The following is a 26,687-nucleotide window of genomic DNA, read 5'->3' as shown; positions in this document are numbered from 1 at the left end:
GTATTGCATTAAGGAGCAAAATTGAAATCAGTGTGAAAAGTTGGAGTCATCCTTTTCAGAAAGATTGATGATTATGCTTCTTGGATTCCAAACATCTTAGCCTTGCAACATTACTGCAGGTATTCCTCAGAGCGGTGTCTTCGGCTCAAATTTGTTCAACTGCTTCATCATTGAACTTGGTTACATCAGAATGTCAGAGATGGTGACAGCCCCATTGATTATACAATGCTCAGCACAATTCACTGGTCCCCAAACACTGATTTTCTTTAATCAATGCAGTGCATGACCTTGACAAGCTCCGTAGTGGGACTGATTACAGACAATTGCCAGGCAATGTTCATCTACAAAAGGAGATGTTCGAATCATCTTGTCTTAACATTTAAGTGCATTTCCATCACTGAATCCCCCACCATGTGTATGTTTCTTGTTTATATCACCCAGACCCGAACTGAGCAAAACATATATACTCTGGGACCACAACAGTTCAGAGGCTTGGAAAACTGCACTGACTTCACAAAGCTGATGTGCAAGCGCCAGTGTTGGATTGGGTGGAAAATCGAGTCACGTGACACCATATAATTGTCAAACAGTTGTATTTGAAATCACAATCTGTTATAGCGCTGTTTCCTCATTCTGAAAAGTGAAGGGAGGCACACAGGCACCGAAAGTTTGTGATTTTATATAGATCCGTTGGACTATAACTGGTTGCCATTTGGCTGCTGACATTCTTCCTCAAAGTCTGCCCACTATTCACATTGCATGAGTCAGGAATTTCACGGAATATTTCCCATTTTTTAGATGAGTGCAACTGCAAAAACACGAAAGAATTTCAACTCCATCTAGGACAAAGCAGACCCTGCAATCTGAGTACGTTCATTAGGAGGATTCATTTGTTCACTGTGAAGAAACAATGCACAGGGTTAGAGGGAGACGGCAGGAGAACTGCGCTAAGCGAGATGTTCATTCTGAGAGCTGGTGCAGACACAATGGTCAAATGGCTTCCTTATGTACTGCACCAATTCTGTGCTTCTACATGGCTCAGCCACCTTTAACATTCACTATTTTCACCATTGGTGTACAGTGGCAGTATTTAGAATGAACAGCAGGACGCAGTCCAGCAACTTCACCAGGATCCATCAAAAGTAATTCACAAAACCGTGGGGAAACAGGCTCCTCATCAAAGCCTGAAAGCAAAGACCCTCAGTTTAAAACGAGAAATCAAAACAAAATGAGAAATACATAACAGGTAGTTCATGATGGGAAATATACAAACTAACGCTCATTGTTGCGGGTGACACAGCTTCAAAATGAACACTTCCCAACACTACTGGAAACTCCCTACCCTGTTCACTGTCATTACTTCAGCTACTCGTTACACACTAACTTTGACCATTACACACCAACTTCATCACTCCTAGTCTGGATTCACAGTCAGCATTGGCTGATATTTCACATTCGAAAAGTGTGACACTGGAAAAGCAGAGCTGGTCAGCTCATGCCCTTCAATGCTTATGCCCGCAATGTCGATTATCCTGCTCCTCCACGCTACCTGACCTGTTGTAGTTTTCCAGCACCACACTTTTCCATTCTGATCTCCAGCATCTGCAGTCCTCACCTTCTCCTGATACTTTCTAGTTGTTGTTTAAGGAATGGCCGTATAACCTGCATATAGTCACATTTCATTTGAAGAAAGCTCACCTCACTGAACTATATGTTGTTGTGCAACTTCAGTATTGTAATGTTTCCATCAGTGTTACTTTAGTCATCGACAAAAGCTTCAAAATCTATCTTTCCGTTTGAGCAGCATGGAGTGAAAGGGCAATCTGGCTCTCGAGATATTAGAATGACGAAGGGCTGTTAGGCGCTTCAATCTTTATATTTTGTGTGTCTTGTAAAGGCAAAACTGAGCATTTTTTCAACCCCATCCATGTATTCACTTGGTTTGTGCCAATTCGAAATCCAGATGCTTCCTATTCCTTCTACTGGTCCATTAGAACATAGAACATAGAACAATACAGCACAGAACAGGCCCTTCGGCCCACGATGTTGTGCCGAACATTTGTCCTAGCTTTAGCACCCATCCATGTATCTATCCAATTGTCACTTAAAGCTCACCAATGATTCTGACTCTGCCGCTCCCACGGGCAGCGCATTCCATGCCCCCACCACTCTCTCGGTAAAGAACCTACCCCTGACATCTCCCCTATAACTTCCACCCTTCACCGTAAATTTATATCCCCTTGTCACACTCTCTTGTACCCGGGGAAAAAGTTTCTGACTGGCTACTCTATCTATTGCGCTGATCATCTTATAAATCTCTATCAAGTCACCCCTCATCCTTCCCCGTTCCAATTAGAAAAGGCCTAGCACTCTCAACCTATCCTCGTACGACCTATTCGACATTCCAGGCAACATCCTGGTAAATCTTCTATGCACCCTCTCCAAAGCTTCCACATCTTTCCTAAAGTGGGGCGACCAGAACTGCACACAGTATTCCAAATGTGGCATAACCAAGGTCCTGTACAGCTGCAACATCACTTCATGACTCTTGAATTCAATCCCGCTGCTAATAAACGCTAATACACCATAGGCCTTCTTTCAAGCTCTATCCACCTGAGTGGCAGCTTTCAAAGATCTATGAACATAGAACCCAAGATCCCTCTGATCCTCCACCTTACTAAGTACGCTATCGTTAGCCCTGTATTCTGCTTTCTTATTTGTCCTTCCAAAATGGACAACCTCACACTTGACAGGGTTAAACTCCATCTGCCACTCCCCTGCATCATATCTAAGTCACTATGCAGCCGACAACAGCCCTCCTCGCTATTCATAACTCCAATAATCTTTGTATCATCATTCTGTAGCTTCCAGTACAGGTTACAGGTAGATTGCGCAAATCCCTACTCTCACTATGCAGAAGATTTTGGTTTCCACTCAAACTGTCAGAGACCTGAGGGTTCCTACTAAGATTGTTTCACCTCTACCTTCAGAGGGCTATTCATGCTATCACGGGACAGGGTCGTATGGTGAGAGGTGAAAGTATTTTTTGTGTTAATTAGTGTGTTAATGTAGAAAGCTATGTTTCCTGTATGCTTCGTCACTCCTTCCCTGGGAGAATGGTCATTGTTTTATATCAGGGCGCAAGGGAGTCAAGCGGGGAATGCAGATGGGGATAGAAGGCTGGAGATTACTGCTTGATATCAAAGAGTGACCAAGAATGTTTCATGGTGTAATGTGTGAGAGGTTGCATGCACTAACTTCCTTTGTCACAACAAAGGGAACAAAGAGAAATATTTCAATCTTCTGTCAGTGATGGACTTTTTTTTCTCCAATCACCTTTTAAAAATAGGAAGGATTTGCAGAGTCGAAACAGACATCGTGCAGTCACTCCTTTCACCAGGACATGGATATCATTGCCCTGATGACTGTGGAAGGAAAATGTTTTATTTACTCAATCAGTCGGAAAGTATTTGAGGTACTGGTTTGGCTCTAGGTATGCCGACATATTCATAATCCTGGTTAGGCCACTCTGGAGTATGTGTTCAGTTCTGTATACAAGACCTGGCTGCCCTCCCAGAACACAACACAACAGAGTGAATATTACCCCCTGTTGTGGAAGGACAACCTGTCTTGGTCTGAGGTGGAGCACGGAGCAGATTTGCCTAAATGCTAATGTAATCCCGGAGACAAGCGACCCGAAGTTAAGCAAGTACAATAAAGATGAAAGAGGCGACTTAGCCCACGAATTGAAGCTAGCTCTCTGTCGCTCAATGCCATATTCTCATGCACCACCTGTGCCCCAGACCCTGCATGTTTATTTCCCTTAGGTCTGACACAATTGAATTCTTCAATCAGTCATCATCTCTACCTGAACCCCCCTAATATGTACTATGCATTGCATATTTCCAGCTAACACAGTCAAAAGAAACATTTCTTTTCAATCGCTTTTTGAAGCGATTCTGATCTTAATTCTTGTTCAATCACACACTGGATACAGTCCTTTATTTTTCCTATCTTCTATATCTATGTCTGTTGTAATCTGGCACAGCTCCATCAAAAACACATTCAACTTGGCATATTTAAATCCTTAAATCTGATCTTAATACTTGTGCTATCACTTATCGCATAAAGTATCTTTTATTTTATTGCGAGCTATATCTTGATCCGTTATGCTCTTGCACAGCTCAATCAAAAATACATTCTACTTGTTGTCTTCATAGAAAATAACAACTTTTTCCCAATCAACCCAGGAACTAAATTTATTTGTCAATCAACCTCTCCGGTAAATCTGTACGACACATTTTAAAGGTGCTCATCCACTTCGTGACCAAGACTGTGGTAACCACACTCAGATACAGTGATTCACTGCGACTGAACCAGAACTTTATCAAGGGGCAATGTCTTTTCCATGAGTGCGTCCTCATTTCCTCTATTAATGAAACCCACGATCTAATATGGTTTAATAATTGAATTTTATGTCATCTCCCAACGTGCCATGGAGTCATAGAGATGCAATCACAGAAACAGACCCTTCTGTCCAATTGGTCCATGCCGAACCATATATTCGAACCGAATCTCATTCCACCTCCCAGCACCCGGCCCATATCCCTCCAAATCCTTCCTATTCATACACACATCCAGATGCCTTTTAAATGTTGCAATTGCATCAGTCTCCACTTCCTCTGGCAGCTGATTCCATATATACAAGACCCTCTGCGTGAACAGGTTGCCTCATGTCTCTTTTTATATCTTTGCCATCTCACCCAAAACCCATGCCCTCTATTTCTGGACTTCTCTATCCCAGGGAAAATACATTGTCTACTCATACTATCCATGCCCTCATTATTTTATAAACTTTGACAAGTTTACCCCTCAGCCTCCGACGCTCTCGGGAAAGAGCCCCAGCGTATATAACTCTTGCTCAAAACCTCCAACCATCTTGCTCAAAACCTCCAACTCTGGCAACATTCTTGTAAATATTTTATGAACCATTCATGATTCACAACATCTTTCCGAGAGGAAGGACAGGACAGTAGCAGCAACATGACCTCCCTACTGTGACCTCAATATTTGATCGAGAAAAGAAAGCATACCAAATGCGGTAATCGCTGTCCTATCTCTATGCGACATTACTTTCAAGGAGCTACAAACCTGAACTCCAAGCTATCTTTGTTCAGCAACACTGCCGAGGAACCTACCTTCCTGCGAAGATTTGCTTTTACAAATTGCAGTACGTCGCATTTACCTAAATCCTTTAAAGAATTGTACACCTTATCCACTTGTTCCCGCTGTCCGTGCTCTTTATTTAGTGCCATTCAAATATATGTTCCCTTTCCACATTTCGTCTCTCAAAATGCCTCCACTCACTGTGTGATCGAAGGAAGAGAAGTATTCTGCTCAAAATATTAACTCTCACTTCACACATACTGTCACACAGAAAGTTCACTACCGAAATAAATCCTTCGGCCCAGCATGGCTTTGCTGATCATGATGTTATTCTGAACCAACCCCATCTTCCTGCACATGGTCAATTTCCCTCTATTCTTTGCCGATTTATTTATGTGTCCGAATGCCTCTTAAACACTGTTGTTGTTTCTGCTTCTGCCAACTCCAAGGTGTACATTCTCGCAAACTTCCATCTTCTGCATAAGAGACTTGCCTTACTCAACTTCTTTACCCATTCACAGGAGTGGCTGGAAAAGCATAGCGAGTCTGGCAGAATCTGTGAAGAGAAATGAGAGGTTATGTTTCGAGTCTGCTTACCGTTCTTCAGAATACTACCGAAGGACAATTGAACTTTTCCAGCAACGACCATATTTGTTTCTGATGTACAGCATCTACAGGCCTTTTGGTCTTCATTCCCTTTTAATTCCCCCTCCCCCTACTTTCCTTCAACATATGACTCTTCGGCTTTGTCTTTCCGCCCTTGGAAAAGACTCCGCCTGTCCACTCTATCATTGCGTCTTGGGGCACTCCAAAGCCACTTGATTTCTTTTGATAACAGTCCAACATTGTACTAAATCTCCTAATCCCCTCCAGTCCAGAGAATATCCTAAACCTCTTTCACTCTCTCCAAAGCCACCACAGCCGTTTATAATGTGGCAATAAAAATCACACATGATACTACAAATGTGGACGAATTCCAGTTTTATTTTCCCTTCGTTGATAAAAGAAGACAAGCATGCTATACACCATGTTTATCACTTTATGCACTTGTGTTGCCATTTGAAGGAACATGCATCTGAAGGTCCTTCTGTATACAAACGCTCCTCGTGCGCTTTCTTTTACTGTATACATACCTTTGGCAATTTGCCTCCAAATATTCATCACCTCACACTTTTCTGAATTAAGCTCGACATGCAAATACTCTGAATAACTTTCCAAATGTTCAGTATTCTGCCTTTATACTTTGCCCTAGACCCTAATTCACGCTAACCCACAATACATGCTTGATGCCATGTAATTTTTCTTAATATTAATCATTCAGTTCTCTGTTTGATATTCATTCACAGTGTGCCTTCGACAGGGCAGGGCTGCCATAGATAGCATCACCTATTCCTGTTCCATTCCACCAAAACACACATTTCCATGGCAAGTGCTCCCAGGCTCATTGCTTACTTGCAATTTTCCCTAAACAATATCATACTGGTAATCAGACTTCCCGTCCGCTGCTTTCCAAATCATTTGTCCGTTTCCAAAGTGAATGACGGGACTGGCCTCCAGCCTGTAAAGAACAAGGATGGAAAACAACTTACATAAGAGATTAATGATCATGTTGTGGCTTCACATAACTTCAGCTGGCAACAAATCTTCCATTGTTGCCCACTTTGATAACGACATGAGTGCATGTATTTCCTGTAATAATTACCTGGTAGTGGCTAGCCCCTTGCTGTCCCACATCTTCCGGAAATATGCTTCCCGAGGCTAAGCACTTGGGTATTGAATGTCAAATCGAATGCTTCTGTTGTCCGTTTCCCAGTCTTTCATTGTTTCCCTGTCTGCAACTTCCCTTCTCATCTCATGCAGTTGCTTTGCTAGTTCTTTCAAAAACTATATAACACAATCATTCTCAATGCACATCTCATGTCCTCTCGCTACCGTGCCCTCGGGGAGTTCTGTACTCCGTCCAGTCACGAAATCAAAGCGGTCACCACTGGACGGAGGTTTGCTCACTGAGCTGGAAATATTACTTCCAGACGTTTCGTCACCCTACTAGGTATAATTTTTAGTGGGCCTCCAGGCGAAGCACTGTATATGATTCCTGCTTTCTATTTATATGTTTGCGTTGGTCATGTCATTTCCTGTGGTGAAGTCATTTCCTGTGATGATGCCATTCCCAGTTGCTTTTCTCGGGGGGTGAAAGCTGGGGAAAAACTCGATGTGTTTGTTGTGATTTGGAGTTGCAGACTGACATTTTACTTTGCTCAAAAACTGCATTAAGACTCTGTCAACGCAATTATTACATTGAATCAGTCTAAATATTATGGCACAGACAGGGAACACCAGGGTTAACTCATTCAACATAGGTCCAGTTAACCAGAGAATGGAACTTTTTAAAGAATGTTTTGTGATTTACATATGAAAAAAGCGAAACTATCATGGTATTCTAACAGATGAAATACTCAACCAACAATCAAGGTATTTTTCAATGTATAATTTTAGTTACATCACACTGTAAACTTTTACTATAAATTTACTGTAAATTCTGTCTTACAATTATGTCCTCCACATTTCTTTGGTGAAGGACTGGTGATCTGTACGCCAGTGCTTCCAATTAAAACTGTTGGACTATAAACTGGTGTTTTGTGATTTTTAACGATGTGGTTGTTTACAGAGTTCCAGTTGGAATGTCATGCATCTAGGAATTCGTGTACATGACTCTGTTTGGTTTGTCCTAATATGGATGTGTTAACCCAGTCGAAGTGGTTATGGAGTTAATTAGGTTGTCATGTTACACCCTGTAGATAATCATGTACAAGCAAGCAGGGATAGTTTAGTAAACAGCAGGACTTATGGTGAAGAATAGAGATGAAGTGGAGGGTGAGAAATAGGTTATAGATGGAGAGAGTCACGGGATTGTTGATGAACCATTAGAAGGTGATAGAATGCTTCAGTTATTTACATACCAGTATACTCGTGAGAAGAGTCATGTCGTTTTGTGGCTAGTTGATGTTCATGTTTCCTTTTGGTTAGTTTTATGCCTGTTTGTCCAATGTGGTGTTTGTTCCAGTTCTTGCACGGTGTTTTCATGCTGGAATTTGACCTGAGGTTCATGAGGATGACGGGGATTATTCTAAACTATTGCTGCCCTCTCCCCATCAAGGCCTTGGTCCGATTTGCCTTCAGTGCCCGCTTCAATCCTTCTGCTGAACCTGAACACTGGAGATAGCACTGGAGATGGAATTTCCATTCCAAACCTAACAGGCCACATACCTGCTTAATTGCTTTCCCGATAACATGCGCCCCTTGGTCTGAATCTACAGGTGAAAGCTTCCAACCACTGAGTAAACCTGTTTTTGAGATCCAGTAGGATTTCTTTCGATGGGACTGGGTGGTTGGTCTCGGATGGCGGCTCCATATGATCCTGATTGCATTCCCTGGTTCGCACGATATACAGAATACCCACCTTTGACAAAATCTTACTGTGACTCTGCCTAATTTAAGCCACGAACATCGACGAACTAAGTAAAATTGCATTGTATCGAGCCAGATGTGTGACACGGCATGACTGGTTTTTAATATTTGTGGGTGGCACAGTGACACGGTGGTTAGCACTACTGTCTCACAGCGCCAGAGACCCGGGTTCAATTCCCGCCTCAGGTGACTGACTCTGTGGTGTTTGCACGTTCTCCACGTGCCTGCGTGGGTTTGCTCCGGGTGCTCCGGTTTCCTCCCACAATCCAAAGATGTGCCGGTCAGTGAATTGGCCAGGTTAAATTGCCCATAGCCTTAGGCAATGGGTAAATGTAGGGGTATGGGTGGGTTGCGCTTCGGCGGGTCGGTGTGGACTTTTTGGGCCGAAGGGCCTGTTTCCACACTGTAATGTAATGTAATCTAATCTAATAAAGATTGTGTTGTGCAGTCTGATGCCGATGCTTGATCCTACATGTTCCAGACTCTGTCTTTTCTCGTTTGCCCCGACGTTTTCCCATTCCTGTTTGTCCACTTGTGGGGCTGGTTCTGGGAATGTCCTGAGACTTTCCTCTCTTGCTTCTGCAACTGCTGCCAGTGTCACTTCATCAAATGTCTGCACTGTTAAAGTCAGTAGTTTAGTTGCATTCGCCAGAAACTCATTGGCCTGTCGTTGCAGGATTTATGCTTTACTATGAGCATTAATCTTAATTTCTACTGAGTCACTGGGTATGTTAGCTGTATCCAGCAGCTCCCCAACCAGTTCTTCGTGCTGTTTGTGGCCACGAGGCAAAGTAATATACCCTGACCAAGATCAGTCCAACATATGGCCATTAACTATATCAAAGGAATAACTACTATCTGTGTATCTTGTGAGTCCCAGGCGCCTGGATATTTTCGATGCATCTGGCAGTCCATTAATCTGCCCCTTTGGTACAGTGACACCCAGGAATATGCTCTCCTGCGAAAACATTTCCCTCGCCATCTACCACTGTCAAAGCAGTATGCGGTTCTCCCTCGCATTATGTCCTTCATCCATCTCCAAATAACTGAAGCACTCCATCACCTTCTAATGGTTCATCAGCAATCCCGCGACTCTCTCCATCTATAATCTATATCTTAACCTCCACTTAATCTCTATTCTTCACCATAGGTCCTGCTATGTTTACTAAACTATCCCTCTTTGCTTGTGCATGATTATCTGCATGGTGTAACACGGCAACCTAATTAACTCCATGACTGTCTGATATTGCCTGAAGTTGTCCTGTCTCCAACAGTCACCAAACTGTGGTGTATGTGCAGGAACATATGTTCCTTCAAGATAATGGCTTCAGAGAGTGCGATGGCCCATGTGGAAGAATTCAAGGCCTGAGCACACCGGCGAAGTTCCGACAGCACCATTCCTCTCTGAGTGGAATAATGCATCACCACTGTCTAACTACCACAGTTTCATTGACACAATGCTGCTGTCTAATATCCATTCTTATCATTGCGGATAATACAATAAAGCTTTGACTCGTTTGGCAGTTCCACTACGAGGAATAATGACACGGCTTCCTTTAAAGTGGTCAAAGTTTCCTCCGTCTGAGGGTCCAATTCTTTTCTTGTTCTAAGCTGTTACCCCGTTTTGTAACAGGGCTTGTAATGCTTCTACCAATTCTGATGATTGTTCATGACTTGCAGAAAATAATGAACAAACCCTGAGATGTCTTATCCACATCGCAACGTGCATTGATCTTTTCAAACTCCCAACCTTTCAGTCCACCGGAACTGTCGCCTTTCACTTTCTGATTTATACCCTTCCTTCCGAACAAGTATATCCTCTACCTTACCCGTCCGTTTCGCACTCTCCTCCTCAACAATACGGTCCCTCTCATTTGTAAATACTGAAGAAAAGTACTCAGTTAAGACCTCTCCTATCTCTTCCGACTCAACAAACAGTCTCCCACTATTGCCCATGATTGGACATACCCTCGTTCTCATCATTCTCAATTTTCTCACATACGCAAAAAAGGTCTTGGGATTATCCTTGATCCTACCCGCCAAAGATTTTTCATGCCCTCTCTTAGCTCTCCTAATCCCTTTCTTCAGCTCCCTCCTGGCTATCCTGTAGCCCTCCAACGCTCTGTCTGAACCTTGTTTCCTCAACCTTATGTAAGCCTCCTTCCTCTTTACTAGACATTCAACCTTCTTCGTCAACCAAGGTACCCTCTCACCACCATCTCTTTCCTGCCTGACAGATACATACATATCAAGGACACGTTGTATCTGTACCTTGAAGACGTTCCACATTTCAACGACATCCTTCCCTGACAGCCTATGCTCCCAACGTATGCTCCTCAGATCCTGTCTTGCAGCACCGTATTTACCCTTCCTCAAATGTAAAACCTACCCTGTTGCACGCACCTATCTCTCTCCATAACCAAGGTGAAAGTCACAGAATTGTGGTCACTATCACTAAAATGGTCAAGGAGAAATTGAGGACTGCAGATGCTGGAGATCAGAGATTAAAATGTGTTGTTGGAAAAGCGCAGCAGGTCAGGCAGCATCCAAGGAACAGGAGAATCGACGTTTGGGGCATAAGCCCTTCATCAGGAAACCCCTTCTTCCTGAAGAAGGGCTTATGCTCGAAACTTCGATGCTCCTGTTCCTTGGATATTGCCTGACCTGCTGCGCTTTTCCAGCAAGACATTTTCATCACCAAAATGGTCACGTACTAACAAGCCCATCACTTGCTCGTTACCAAGTGCCAAATCCAATATGGCAGCCCCTCCGGTCGAACAAACTATATACTGGGTTAGAAAAGCTTCCTGGAAACACTGCACAAACACCGCCCCGTCCAATCTACCTGATCTAAAGAGCTTCCAATCAATATTTGGGAAGTTGAAATCGCCCATGACTACTACCCTGTGGCTTCTGCACCTTTCTAAAATCTGTTTCTCAATCTGATTCTCCACATCGCTGCTGCTATTGGGGGGCCTATAGTAAACACCCAACAAGGTGACTGCTCCTTTCCTGTTTCTGACTTCAGCCTGTAATACCTCCAAAGGCAGATCTGCCTCGAACTGCTTTTCTGCAGCCGTTATACCATTTCTAATTAGCAACGCCACCCCCCCGCTCCTTTTTTTTACCACCCCCAATCTTACTGAAACAACTGTAACCAGGAGCCTTCAACAACCATTCCTGTCTCTCTTCTATCCACGTTTCCGTGATGGCCACAGCATCGTACTCCCAAGTACCGATCCATGCTTTAATTTCATTCACCTTATTTCTGATGTTCCTTGCATTGCAGTATACATACTTGAGCTCATCTTTGTGTCCACAAGTATGCCCTATCAGCGCTAGCTGCTGCACAGCCTCTCTCCATTCATGGACATCCTGAAAATCAGCTAACCTACTTGCTGGACTATAAGTCTGGATCCCATCCCTCTGCCAAATTCGTTTAAAACCCCCCGAAGTGTGCGAGCAAACCTACCTTCCAGGATATTGGTGCCCTTCTGCTTCAGGTGCAACCCGTCCTGCTTGTACAGGTACCACCTTCCCCAGAATGCAGTCCAATTGTCCAAGTACCTGAAGCCCTCCCTCCTACACCATCCTTGCAGACACGTGTTCAACTGAACTCTCCCCCTATTCCTTGCCTCATTGTCACGTGGCACCGGCAACAACCCAGAGATGACGACTCTGTCCGTCCTAGCTTTCAGCTTCCTGCCGAACTCCCTGAGCTCCTGAATGACCTCCCCACCCCTCTTCCTACCTATGTCGTTGGTGCCCATGTGCATCACGACTTGTGGCTGCACACTCTCCCCCTTAAGGATTCTGAAAACACGGCCAGAGCCATCTCATTCATTCATTGAAACAAACTACATTCATTCATTCAATAAACCAAATGGCATGCACCGATTCAATGAATCAAAGCTCAGATACTGAATGAATCCAACTGCATTCATTCATGCAATGAAATAAACTGCCCGTGTTCATTCAATGAGTAAAGCTTTTCTCATTCACTCAATGTTACGAGCTTTACGCATTCGTTTTATTAAACATGGTTCTCTCATTCATTCAACGATGCAAACAGCAGACATTCATTCAATTAAACAATTTGCAAGTGTTAAGACAATAAGTGGAAATCCTCTCATTTATTCAATGTCTCAAGCTTGATTTATTCATTCAAATAATCGAACAGCATTCATTCATGCATTGAATCAATGTTCAGTCATATATTCAATAAATCTAATGTTACGCATTGATTCAATGAAAAACTAAACTCATGCATTCAGTGAATCAAAATGCTTTCATTCATACAATGAAACGAACTATAGTCATTCATTCAGTAAATCAAATGTCATGCATTGAATCAATGAATCAAACAAAACTCAGACATTTAACGTATCAAGCTGCACTCATTCATTCAATGAAACAAAACCGCACGTGTTAATTCATGGAGTAGGGCTTCTCTCATTCATCCCATGCCTCAAGCTTACCTCATTCATTCAGCGAATCAAACTGCATTCATTCATTCACGACAAACAATCTACAGTCATTCATCAATAATCCAAATGTTATGCATTGATTCAATGAAACAAACTAAACACCCACATTCAGTGAATCAAACTGCATTCACTCATGCATTGAAACAAAGTATAGTGATTCATTTAATAAATCAAATGTTATGGGTTGTTCCAATGAATCTATCTAAACTCAGACATTTAATGTATCAAACTGTACTCATTCATTCAATGATACTACCTGCCCGTGTTAATTCAATGTGTAGAGCTTCTCTCATTCAATGTTACGAGCTTAACGCATTGACTCTATTAAACACGGTGTAATCATTCATTCAATGACGCAAACAGCGCATATCATTCCATGAAACTTACTGCACGTATTAAGTCAATGAGTGGAGCTTCTCTCGTTCATACCATGTCTTAACCTTACCTTATTCATTGAGGCAACCAAACTGAGTTCAGTCATTCCTTGAAACAAACTACAGACATTCATTCAATAATTCAAATGTTATGCGTTGATTAAATGAATCAAACTAAACTTAGCCATGTAATGTATCAAACTGCACTCATTCGTTCAATGACACAAACTACCCGTGTTCATTCATTGAGTGCAGCTTCTCTCAAAAAATTCTATATCACGAATTTCACGAATTCATTCAATTCATTGTTCAGCATACTGCACTCCTTCATTCAAGGAAAAGACCTGCACTCATTCATTCCATGAAACTAACTGCACATGTTAGGTCAATAAGTGGAGCTCCTCACGTTCATCCCATGCCTCAAGCTTACCCCATTCATTCATCGAATCAAACTGCATTCATTCATTAATTACAAACAAACTACAGTCATTAATTCAATCATCCAAATGTTATGTATTGATTCAATGAATGAAGCTAAAAAAGACATTTATGAATCAAACTGCCTTCATTCATTCAACGAAACAAACTGCCAGTGTTGATTCAATGAGTAGAGCTTTCCTCATTCATTCAATGTTACGAGCTCAACGCATTCACTGTATTAAACACTAAGTTGTCATTCATTCAATGAAGCAAACAGCACACAATAATTCCATGAAACTAACTGCAAGTATTCCATGCTTCAAGCTAACCTCATTCATTCAGAGAATCAAACTGAATTCATTCATTCATGGAAACAAATTACTGTCATCTATTCAATAGATCAAATGTTATGCAATGATCCAATGAATTATAAAAAACACAGACATTTAATGAACCAAACTGCACCCATTCATTGAATGAAAGAAACTGCCCGTGTTCATTCAACGAGTAGAGCTTCTCTCATTCTTTCAATTTTACGAGCTCAACGCATTCATTGCATTAAACTGTTTAATCTGTACTGCTCCAGTCACTGTTGTTCAGTGAACGTGCCCTAATACCACCACCGCTACTTTCGAACCATCCGTTTGGATGCCAGGATGTGAGATCAGTCTACATTTTACATATTTAACTGACTGACACAACACATTATTGGAGCATCAGTCTCAGGAAAAAGACATAGAGCAGAATTGTCAAAAAAATACTGCACTGCAAAATACCAGTTTCTATGGCTTTCTGGGGCATGTATTTTATTTGATCATTCGGTTGTAGCTCGAGTATTTGTGTGCAGTTCCGTAACTGATATTTTGGCAGTGATATGATCGCACTAGAAAAAATTCGAAATAAATTTGCCAGGATATTATCTGGTCGAAGTGATTCTTTTACAAGGAGAGATTTGACATACTAGGGTACTTTTTCTTTGAGCAGACGAGATTGTGAGGAGATAAGATTGAGACATACAAAATAATGAGTGCAATCGGTAGGACAGTCTGAAGGAAACGTATCTTCTTGATCAATCACCGGGGAGCCCAAATTTAATGTAAGTGATAGAAAGGTTTCAGCAGAGATGCAGTAAAACCTTTATCAGTCAATTGGTGCATTAATCTGGAACGCACTGTTTGGAAGGGTTTGCAAGGCAGATACTCAAAAATCCTTCAGAAGTATTCAAATGTCTGTGATGGAAAATGGGATGAGGATGATCAAGCCGTTGTTTCTGAAAAGGGAATTGACTGAAGGGATTCACGTTGCTGGCAACTTGGAACTCAATACTCATTTTGGCTTATGAATATTAAGTACAATTAGTTTGTAACTATCATCAAATCAATTCTGCTCTCAAGCCAGGTAGGAGACGAACCTATAATCTCCCATGTCGTAGCCAGGCATTGCATCACTGTCCCCCGTGGTGGAGTTTAGCTTATACACTTATGAGGAAGGTGATGGTAACACGTAAATGAGCAACAACGATCATGGTATCAAGAAGAACAATCAGTAAAGCTAATCATCACGACTGCTTCACTCAAGCCACCATTTTGTGAAGCATTGAGCTTTTCAAAGAAAACACATCTGACCTGATGAGTCTTACATTCAACCTATATCTGCTCGGCCATTCAATGGTGTCAACGTTGACTTGAAAAAAAAATCACATACTGTGTTCAGCAGGGGAGGAGAGAAAAAAAGAGTTTGGCAGGGAGAGAGAGAGACTGCGTGTAGCAGGGGAGGAGAGAGAGTGAGAGTATGGCTGTGGTTGTGAGACAGGGAGCAGGGAGAGAGTTATGCAGGGTCGAACAGAGAGAGAGCACAGCAGGGGAGAAGAGGGAGATCGTGGGAGTGATTGACAGTGAGGAAAGAGCGAGAGTGACAGTGTGGGGGAGAAGAGAGACAGTGAGAGAGTGGGCAGTTGAGGAGAGGGATCGAAACAATGTGGCATAAGAGGAGGAGAGAATGTGTGTGGTAGGATAAGAGAGAAAGCGTGAGAAAGAGGCAGAGTGGCAGAGGAAGAGAGAGACTGACAGGTGAGGAAAGAGACAATGTCTAATTCTTGTCAAACAACGAATCCGAGACTCAAGCTTTCCAAATCCCCGACGACGCATCTGAAATCTTACGACACGGGTAAACCCCTTTGCTCTGATAAACGAGCAACACAGAAAAGACCCACCTCCGTGCTGTCATCTGCGAATGTTCGAGAGGCAGCAAACGACCGCAAGCGTTAATGTTTAAAGTAAAAACTAACAACTTCTTCAAAAATCCAGCGAATAACAATTAACTAAGTAATATTTACAATTCATTTCTCCAACTCTATCATTTACTTACCCCTCTACAATACTATTCCTCTAACAAATATCCAAATTCCGATTAATAAAAAAAGTTTAAACACGTTTCAAAACAGTCAGCTTGACAAGTGCGAATGACAAAAAGCTCCAAACAGATAAATCGACTGAGTCAGCAATCACATATTAAATGACAGTGCACACCGATGTGTAGGGCAAGAACGATTTTGGAAAATGATAAATGAAGTTATGATACATCACAGATTTGATAATAATGAACAGTAGATCCGCGATTGTCATTTCCACCAAAGAAACAGAGATACACTTGGAAGGGCCACAGTTTCCTTTTGTCAAATTCAGGATTATCGTCACATTCTCTGTCAGAGAGATGGAGCAGACTATTGATATTCCAGTTACTTGAAAGAAGGTAACTATTGAAAATGTAGGAGTCCACTCAGTGTAACTATCAAAATGAGCGACTGATCCACATATTCAATAAAATGAATAAGATACAGGAGACATGATTGACAAAATGGTCGCCACATTCTGTTTATCGTTTGTCCAGGTGTTTTAAAATGTAAACATAACATCATGTTCAAAGAGTGATGTGGACATTACAGAAACAGAATTTTTGTGTATGTTGCATTAATAATTCACTAACGTCCAATATGAAGAGTGAACAAGAAAACGTTTAATACCAGTTCACAGCTGACTTTAAAAAAAAATTCACCAGGAAGGGCACCCAATGCAAGTACTCTGTAATAATTCAATTTGGCCTGAATAGAAACTTTGTAGTTTTTTTTTGTCAGAGTAAGATTTTGTCTGTAAGAGCTGAAGGATTCTGATTGATGCATGCCTTCAGTAAAATAAGGATCTCCGTATTTGTACCAATGACAAAGCTACCGGGAATCAAGAAAGTTGATGCATCCTTAATATTGTTAATGTCATTTCACAAATGTACTCGTGGCAAGTATATCCACCAAAGAAGATAACACTGGATTTGAACTAACATTGTTGAATGAAATATTACATGCAACTGAAAGAAACAGGCTCGCGGTGTTGTTTGGAGTCTACTTCTTATGATTGTGACATGGGAGGTTCTCCATTAATTTAACTCTGTTAAATCTCCCATCGTCCCCACAACAAAATACAAACTGACACCTCGAACTCTCTCCACTTCACAAACTTCCTGAACTTCTACATAATTCATTTCCGGCTTTTTCAGTCATCATGTTATTCATAGTTTGTTCACTGGTAAATATAAGACTGCCTGAGTGTTCATCATTAATTCCATCTGCACTCGGCTCCGTTTTGATTTGGAGGAGGAGATGGTTCGAGTGCAGGCAAGTAACAATCCCTCAAATTAGATAAAAAAGTGAGAGTAAGGAAATCCAGAGTTCCGTTGATGAGGAAGAGATGCTATCAGTCGAACAGTTGCAGTGTTTCGCTGTTGACAAGAAGTCACTATTAATAGTTTTCTTGACAATCGTCTCACCCTCTCTTTTATCACATCTTTGCAAGCGCTTCAGTCCCTACTTTCCTTGACCACAGATGAACTGATCACAATGCAGTACATCGAAGTCCATTGAAGTTGCTCCATATGTGCAGTCACATGTTGTAACATGATATTCTGCCAGCTTTGCAAATCCAATGTGATGAAAGATTATAACCATCCGCTGCTGTTACTATCTGTCATTTGCACGTGCAATGAGCATTCACTGTCTTTAATCCTGGAGTGCGATATGGTCACCATCAGAGTGTTAAACATGTCAAATATCCCGTTGGCGGACTTCGTACTTGTACATTAGATATGCTAAATTAATCGACCCACATTTCACTGTCTCAAAGTTTCTCAACTTTTCTTCTTCGTGTACTTATCCAGATGACGTATAAAATGAATAATTAAACCAGCCACTATTACGTCTTCCTGCAGGTCATTCCATAGATGGACAAAAATCTGCTTGTAAGTGTTGTCCCTTCGGTCCCTTTAAAGATTTCCCAGCTCATCTCAAAACCAGGCCCTCGGATTTTGGAATCCCCTACGATTGGGAAAAAAAATCACCTGTTCATGATATACCAATCCTGAAGCGAGAGCGAAACCAGGCAGCAGTGCTGATCACTGCACCACCACACCTTTCCATTTTACCACTCTTCTTTCATTAATGTGCGCAGATTAAATCTGCATGTTTTTGAGTCAAACGAAATTGATATCAAGGGAAAACAGTCCCAGTCTGTTCAGCCTGTCCCTGTAGCTCAGATCCTCCAACCCTGTCAACATCCTTGTAAATCTTTTCTGAACTCTTGATGTGGTGGAGGCTGGTAAATTGTAACATTTAAGAGGCATTTGGATGGGGATATGAATCGGAAGTTTTGGAGAGATATGGGCCGGGTGCTGGCAGGTGGGACTAGATTGGGTTGGGATTTCTGATCGACATGCACAGGTTGTACCGAAGGGTCTGTTTCCATGCTGTACATCTCTATTACTCTCTGTCTCTCTGATTTCAAACGAGGATGAAAAATATCTCTTCTCGCCTTATTTCAGCATTGTGTGTTTCAGATCGCATCAAGATAACTTTTAACCTAATGAAATTGTCAGTTCGCACCCTAAAGAGATTTTTTTTCATTAATTCAACAGATGAGGCTGTGGCTTCACAGATTGTAATTTATGGCTGATCCCTAATTACCCCGAGACGCGTTAAGATTCAACTTCATTATTATGGGTCTGGCGTCACGTGAAGGACAGAGCGGGTAAGGATTGCAGTATCCCTCACTAAACGCTATTAATCAACCAGACCTGTTTTTCCTTCCGAGAATCAAAAATGAATTCATGGGCATAATGAGACTCTGAATTTCAGATTGTTGAAGTCCGATTTCATTTTAAGGCGGGATTCTAATTCTCGGTGCTCAGCACATCTCTGGATGAACGGTCCAGCTTCATCGTTGGATGAACGGTCCAGCTATAATATCACTAAACCATCACTGCTCCCTTTTCGAGTGGTGACTGTTTTCTCCTCTACTCAGAAGCCTTTTTCTATTTGGTTGAAGAATATTTATGGTTTCAGGACTCATTTACCAACAACTTCACTGATTCTTTCAAATCTATTGGCACTGTTTCACAAACAACTTCATCAATCATTTCTATCTCCTTTGATCGACAATTAATTCTGCTCCATTTCAAATTAGTCAATACATTACAGTCAACATTCACTGTCATTTGCACAATTTCGATTATTTTTAAATCTAGCATCGCAATCCCATATATTGATAGATTCTCACTCGCAGAGTGTACACACTGATGGAAAAAAAAGAATTCATTACTGTCGCGTTATGTCATACTGATTGTTTTCAAAAGTGTCAGCAAGTGTTCCCAAATCGAGGTAACTTAGAATATTACAACTTGCTTACATTAATAAGGTCACATCTTTTCCTTCATCACTTTGATGGAGAGAAACGGATTTTGGTAAATATGTCCCGTTTAATGTCAATATTGTTTTCTTTATCACTAAATGGTTTGCATGAATGTGCATGAGGCACCGACCCTGCAACACTGTACACAATTTTGGAAGTCCTGACATTTCATCCTGGGAAATTGGGGAGATCGGCGGGAAAAAAATGTGATAAAAGTTTTCAATGCAAAATAGGTCGAAGTTCGAATAAATGGAGATAGTGCAAATGCAGGACGGGTAAAAAGAGTAAATATGGAGACATTATGCTCCTTAAGGATAAACAAGGCTTTTTAGGTGCTGAACGACGGCAAATTATTCAGACACTAAATGAATATTTCAGTTCCTTTTTTGATGTGCAGAACGGCATAGAAGTTAGAGGTTTTTGTGAAATTAATACTGATGTCTTGAGAAGAATCCACTTTAGAGGAGGTAGTGTTAGACGGTTTTCAGCACATAAAATTGTATACGTCTTCGAGTCTTAAATAATTGTATTGCAGACACTTGTGGGAAACCAAGGAAGGCATTGCTTGAACCAGTGCTAAAATATTTGTATTATAGACAGTCACGAGTGAGGTGTTGTAAGACTGGAGGACAGGTAATGCTGAGCCATTATTTCAGAAAGTTGGCAACGAAATGCTGGGGAACGAGAGCAATGTCAGCCTGAGGTTAGTGACAGATAGATTGTCGAAGGGGATTCTGAGGGGAAAGCTTTTCATGAGGTTTGAACAGCAATTATTTGAGTCAACATGGTTTTCTGCGTCAGAAATCACACCTTACTTACAGTCAAAGAGTCACAGAGATGTACAGTAGGGAAACAGAACCTTTGGCAGAACCCGTCCAGCCTGACCAGATTACCCAACCCAAACTAGGCCCACCAGCCAGCACCCGGCCCATTTCTTTCCAAACTCTGCCTATTCATGTATCCATCCAAATACCTTTGAAATCTTGCAAAGTTACCAGCCTCCACCACTTCCTCTGGCAACTCATTCCATACATGTACACTCTCTGCGTGTAAACAAGGCCCCTCAGGTCACTTATCTATCTTTCTCCTCTCAAGCTAAACCTCTAGTTTTGGATGCTCCCACCGCAAGTAAAATACTTCGTCTATTTGTCCTATCCATGCCCTGCAAAATTTTGTAAATCTCTTATAGGTCACCCCTCAGCCTCCGATGATGGAGGGAAAACAGCCCCAGCCTGTTCAGCCTCTCAAATCCTCCAACCCTGACCAAATTCTTGTAAATACTTTCTGAACGCTTTCAAGTTTCACAGCATCTCTCCGACAGGAAGGAATCCAGAATTACACACAATATTTCAACAGAGGTCTAAACAATATCCTGTACAGCCGCAATTCGACCTCCCATCTCCGGTACTCAATACTCTGACCGATAAAGGAAGCGTACAAAACGCCGTCTTCACCATCCTATCCACCTGCTACTCCACTTTCAATGAGTTATCTCAATACATTCCAAGGTCTCTTTATTCAGCAACACTCCTGAGGACCTTACTATTAAGTGCATAAGTCCTGCTAAGATTTGCTTTCCCAAAAATGCAGCACCTCGCATTTATCAGAACTAAACCCCATCTGGGACTTCTCAGCACATTGTCTCAGCTGATCAAGATTCTTTTGTAATCTGAGGTAACCTTCTTCGCTGTCCAATTTTGTGGTCATCTGCAAACTTACTAACTATCCCACTGATGCTCACATCCAAACCATTTATAGAAATGACGATCCAGCACTGATCCTTGTTGCACTCCACTGGTCACAGGCCTCCAGTTTATAAAAACAAACCTCCACTACCACCCTCTGCCTTCTACCTTTGAGCCAGTTCTCCATCCAAATGGCTAGTTCTCCCTGTATTCTGTGAGACCTAACCATGCCAACCCGTGTCTCATGGTGAATCTTATCGAACGCCTTACTGAAGTCCATATAGAATACATCTGACGCTCCGCCCTCATCAGTCCTCTTTGTTCCTTCTTCAAATATCCAGTTTGTGAGACATGATTTCCCATGGAAAACACCATTTTGACGACCCTTAATTAAGCCTTGCCTTTCCAAATACATGTACATCGTGTCCTTCGTGATTCCCTCCACCGACCTGCCGTCAGACACAGTGGTCTACAGTTCCCTGGTTTGTCCTTACCACACCGTTTAAACAGTGTCACCAATAGGAAATCTCCAGTCTTCCGGCACCTCACCTGTGACTATCGATTATACAAATATCTCAGCACGAGGCCCAGCAACCACTTTCCTAGTTTCCCGCGAATTCCTCGGCTCTACGTGATAAGGTCTTGGGGATTTATCCACCTTCATGCGTTTCAAGACATCCAGCCCTTCCTCCTCTGTAATATGGACATTTTCTCAAGATGTCACCAGCTATTTTCCTACATTCTCTATCTCCAATGTCCTATTCCACAGTAAACACTGATGCAAAATGGTCATTTAGTATCTCTCCCATTTTGTGCGTCTCTATGCAAAGGCTGCCTTGCTGATTTTTCAGAGGCCCAATTCTCTCCCTACTTCCTTTGTGCACTTCATGTATTTCTAATAAACCTTTGGATTCTCCGTAATTCTACTCGCGAAAGTTATCTCATGTCCCCTTTTTGTCCTTCTGATTGCCCTCTTAAGTATACTCCTCCTGCCTTTGTGCCGTCCGATGGATTCACTCGATCTATCCTGTCTGTACCTGACATATGCTTCCTTCTTTTTCTGAACCAAACCCTCAATTTCTTTAGTCATCCAGCATTCTCTATCTATAACAGACTTTCCTTTCACCCTAACTGGAACATATATTATCTGGGTTCTTGTTATGTCATTTCTGAATGATTCCCGTTTTCCAGCCGTCTCTTTACCTGTGCGATCAGTTTCCTAAAGTCTTTCGAACATCGACAAACATCCACAATCTTCAACACCAAACACTCAGACACGCAGCCAGGACCATCCCCATGATTCACTGTAGAAATTCAACAAAGCTGCTTCAATAGTACCTTTCAAATTCACAACTACATCCATCTAAAAAACAGAATACGGAAGTAGGTGATAGGAAAACCCGCCAAACTACTCACCATCCTGATCTGGATACCATCATGCTGTTCCTGACGTTTGTCACTGGTCATAACTGTGGAATTCACTCCCCTATAAATTTGGTCTATTAACACCACATGGAAACTGCCATTCAAGAAGGCACCTTCTCATCATTTTGTCCAGTCAAATTAGGAATGGTTTATAAATTTCTGGAATGCTCACATCCGACGAAGAATGAAAATATATTTGTTTCGGTGTTTTTAGAAGTTTTCTCTGACTATGCATAAATGGAGGGATGGTGGAGATAAACTGTGGAAATGTGGTAACCGTGGAAACGATTCAATTACTCCTCTGCACTGAAAATCAATCAATGCAACCACACTGGGGGGGAGTCAATTCATCTGTTGTGAGTGTGGAAAAGGATTTGCTCAATTATCTACACTGCTGATACACCACTGGTTTCACACGGAGGAGACAGAATTTAATTGTCCAGAGTATGGTAAACGCGTTAAAAGTTCTCAGGAACTGATATTCTAAGAATGTGTCCACACTGATGAGAAACCATTCAAGTATTCTCGCAGTGGGAGTGGGGTCAGGCCGCCATTTGATCTCGCTATACATCTGCGAACTCACTGGAGACAGGCCGTTCACATGCTCTAAATGTGGGAAAGGATTCATTCACGCATTCATTCCACTGAGACACCAGCGAGTTCACACAGAGGAGAGACCATTCATCTCATGTGTTTTTGAAGATATTAATTGATTGCAGCAACTTGCTGACATAGCAGCGAATTCCCATTATCAAGAGGCCATTCACATTTTCGGAATTTGGGAAAGGATGCACTTACATCATCCATCCTCCTGATACACCAACGGGTTCACAGTGACTAGGAACTGTTTAAATGCCAGAGAATGGGAAGTGCTTTAAAAGTTACCAGGAACTGAAGTCTCATCGACATGTTCACACTGATAACACACCAATCTTCTGCTCTCACTGTGGGACTGATTTCCCACGATGCATCAGCACAATTACGCTCCTGTAACTCAGACAAAAGGGATAACAGTTCACAAGGACATTAGTTGCGGCGAATCACATTTAGAAATCCTTATTGTGTGAAAATATATTGTTAAAATACAAATCAATCTTCAACGATGAAGAAAATACCCAAGAACAGGGCGCTAACTGGATATCTATCTGTGTCCACTCATTGGATCAAAATCAGCAGAAAAAAGCTGTATATTTGATGTGATTGACAAACGAACAATAAAATACCACATCAATTAAAGAGCGTATTCATATCCAATGACGTAATCACCTGCTAAAAGAATGAACACAGTTTAGTTCGAGAGGAAATAACAAAAGAACCAAATCTCCTGCGACCACACGGGAACTTGTCCGCTACCATAGTATTATCAGACCACAGGTGCTGCTCCCTTCAATAGAGAAAGAAGTGACTGGCGGTGATTTAACCAGAGGACCACGAGATCAAAGTTGGGGAAAGACGTTGCAAAGGAGAGCCTTTATAGTAACCGCAAAACAGGGATAGGAATTGAATCCATGCGGTTAACATCAGACTCTTTTGAAAACCATTATTGCAGCCATTTCTCCTGATTTCACCTGATTGGCCTGTCGCAGGTACAGATGAATGATTGAATCCCTTGGTGCACAATATGTAGGTGAAGTGCATCTCCCAACAGTGTGGCACAGTGTTTAGCACTGCTGCCTCAGAGCAACAAGAACCGGGTTTGATTCCACCCTCAGACATCTGTCTGATTGGAGTTTGCATATTCTCCCTGTGTCTGCGTGGGTGTCCTCGAGTTTCCTCCCTCAATCCAAAAGGTGTACAATTTAGATGTATTGCCCATGCTAAATTGCCCGTAGTATAGGTTATTAGTCGGGTTAAATGTAAGATAGGGCAATTGGTCGTGGTGTTCTTTGGAGATTTCGTGTGGACTTGTTCGGCCGAAGCACCTGTTTCTGAACTGTAGAGATTTTAATTCCCATGTGCTTTCTGGTATTTCATCAAATCATCTCTACTCCTAAAGCTGTTTTCAAAGTCAGAGCATTCAACTTTTCTCTGATTGGTGTGAATAAGCACACATCTCCTGAGACTGGAGAATCAAATGAATCTCTTCCCACAGAAGGCGCAAGTGAAACTTTCTCTCTCGTGTGAATACGCTGGTTCTCCCTGAGAGGAGATGACCAAGTTAATCCTTTTCCACTCTGTGCAGGCCTGTCTACTGTATGGCCACGCTTGTGTATCCGAAGCGTTGCTGATTTAATAAATGTCTTCTCATATACAGAGTAGACGAATGGTCTCTCTCCATAATCAACTCGACTGGGTAATATTAGTGGTGCTGGAAGATCACAGCAGTTCAGGCAGCATCCAAGTAGATTCGAAATCGACGTTTCGGGCAAAAGCTCTTCATCAGTGGTGCTGGAAGATCACAGCAGTTCAGGCAGCATCCAAGTAGCTTCGAAATCGACGTTTCGGGCAAAAGCCCTTCATCAGGAATCCTGATGAAGGGCTTTTGCCCGAAACGTCGATTTCGAAGCTACTTGGATGCTGCCTGAACTGCTGTGATCTTCCAGCACCACTAATCCAGAATCTGGTTTCCAGCATCTGCAGTCATTGTTTTTTACCTGGGTAACATTAGGCGTTACGGTGAATGTTATCCCTTTCCAAACAGAGTTGACAAAGCTTCTCTCCCGATGATGAACATGTTTGTGTGACATTAGGTTGGATACCCAGGTGAACACCTTCCCGCACATGGAACATCGGAATGACTCCTCCCCATGTGAAGAGGATGATGTTGAATTAAGAGCTTTGAATTTAAGACCTTTACAGGTATTACAATTTGTTTCTTTTTCCCTCATTCAGAGGAAAAGTCTCTTGTTATGTAAACCCACTGGTGTTACAGGAAGCTGGATGACAAAGTAACTCCCTTCGCACAAACGAACCATGAAAAAAGTCCCTCCCCAGAATGTCTCTCTTGATGAGCGTCCAGCTGGCCTGAGTATTTGTAAATCTTCCCACAATCCAGTCATTTCATGATGCCGATCTCCCCACATACCTCCAAGTTGATTGATCTGTTGAATATTTACCCATAAACACAACACAGATATGGTTTGTCTGTCCATAGATTTTTCTTTGGAATGTTAACTGGATAATGTTAAATAATTTTTGCAGTCAGTTCAGTGGAACTCTTCCACTTGTGTGCTTGTTGTGTGTGTGTGTGCGTGTGTGTGTGTGTTGGCGCTTTACCACTCATGGTGGGGTTTGAAAGCTTTTCCCACAGATCTTCCACGGAAACATGTTCCTTCATGTTGTGATGAATTGGTTGTCTCTATTGGATCATCATCTCATGTTTAATTTAGACTCATTCATCTTCAATTCTATCCATCTATTACTCAAATGAGATACAAATATTATCGCTGTCCTGACAGCGTACAGCCCCAAAACAAACAATTCCAATTTCAGAACGACATCTGTGCTTTATGACACACTCCCTCAATAGCAAATGATCCAATCATAATGAATGATGCAAAAGGCACTGTTAAAAGCTGTTTTTTTTGTTTCCCTCAGCGTCTATGAGGCATTGTACGTCCTGAGGTTCAAATCTGGATAGGAGACGTACTGAGCTAACTGATGGATACCAGAAACTCCCCAATCAGAATAATGTTACACAAGATATGATACACTTCGCTGTTACTGGACACCAATGGGGAGGTATGTGATTAGGGAAAGTGGTTGGCAATCAAAGGTGGTGTTTTGTCCCAGATGTTGACACGTTACTGTTGTTGTTGAAGTAGCATTCAACCAGGAAAGTGGAGAGGATTTCATATCACATATAGCTTATGTCTTGTAAATGGTGGGCAGTCATAACGTTAGTCGAGCATTGTTAGATATTAAGCATTTGCTCTGATCTTGCACCAGCTGCATTTATATATTTAGTCCTTTTCAATTTCCAGTCAACAG

The sequence above is a fragment of the Chiloscyllium punctatum genome, chromosome 17 (genome assembly GCF_047496795.1).
Source record: "Chiloscyllium punctatum isolate Juve2018m chromosome 17, sChiPun1.3, whole genome shotgun sequence".
Taxonomy (NCBI): Eukaryota; Metazoa; Chordata; class Chondrichthyes; order Orectolobiformes; family Hemiscylliidae; genus Chiloscyllium; species Chiloscyllium punctatum.
The sequence above is the reverse complement of the archived record's forward strand: the minus strand, read 5'-3'. Positions refer to the sequence as shown.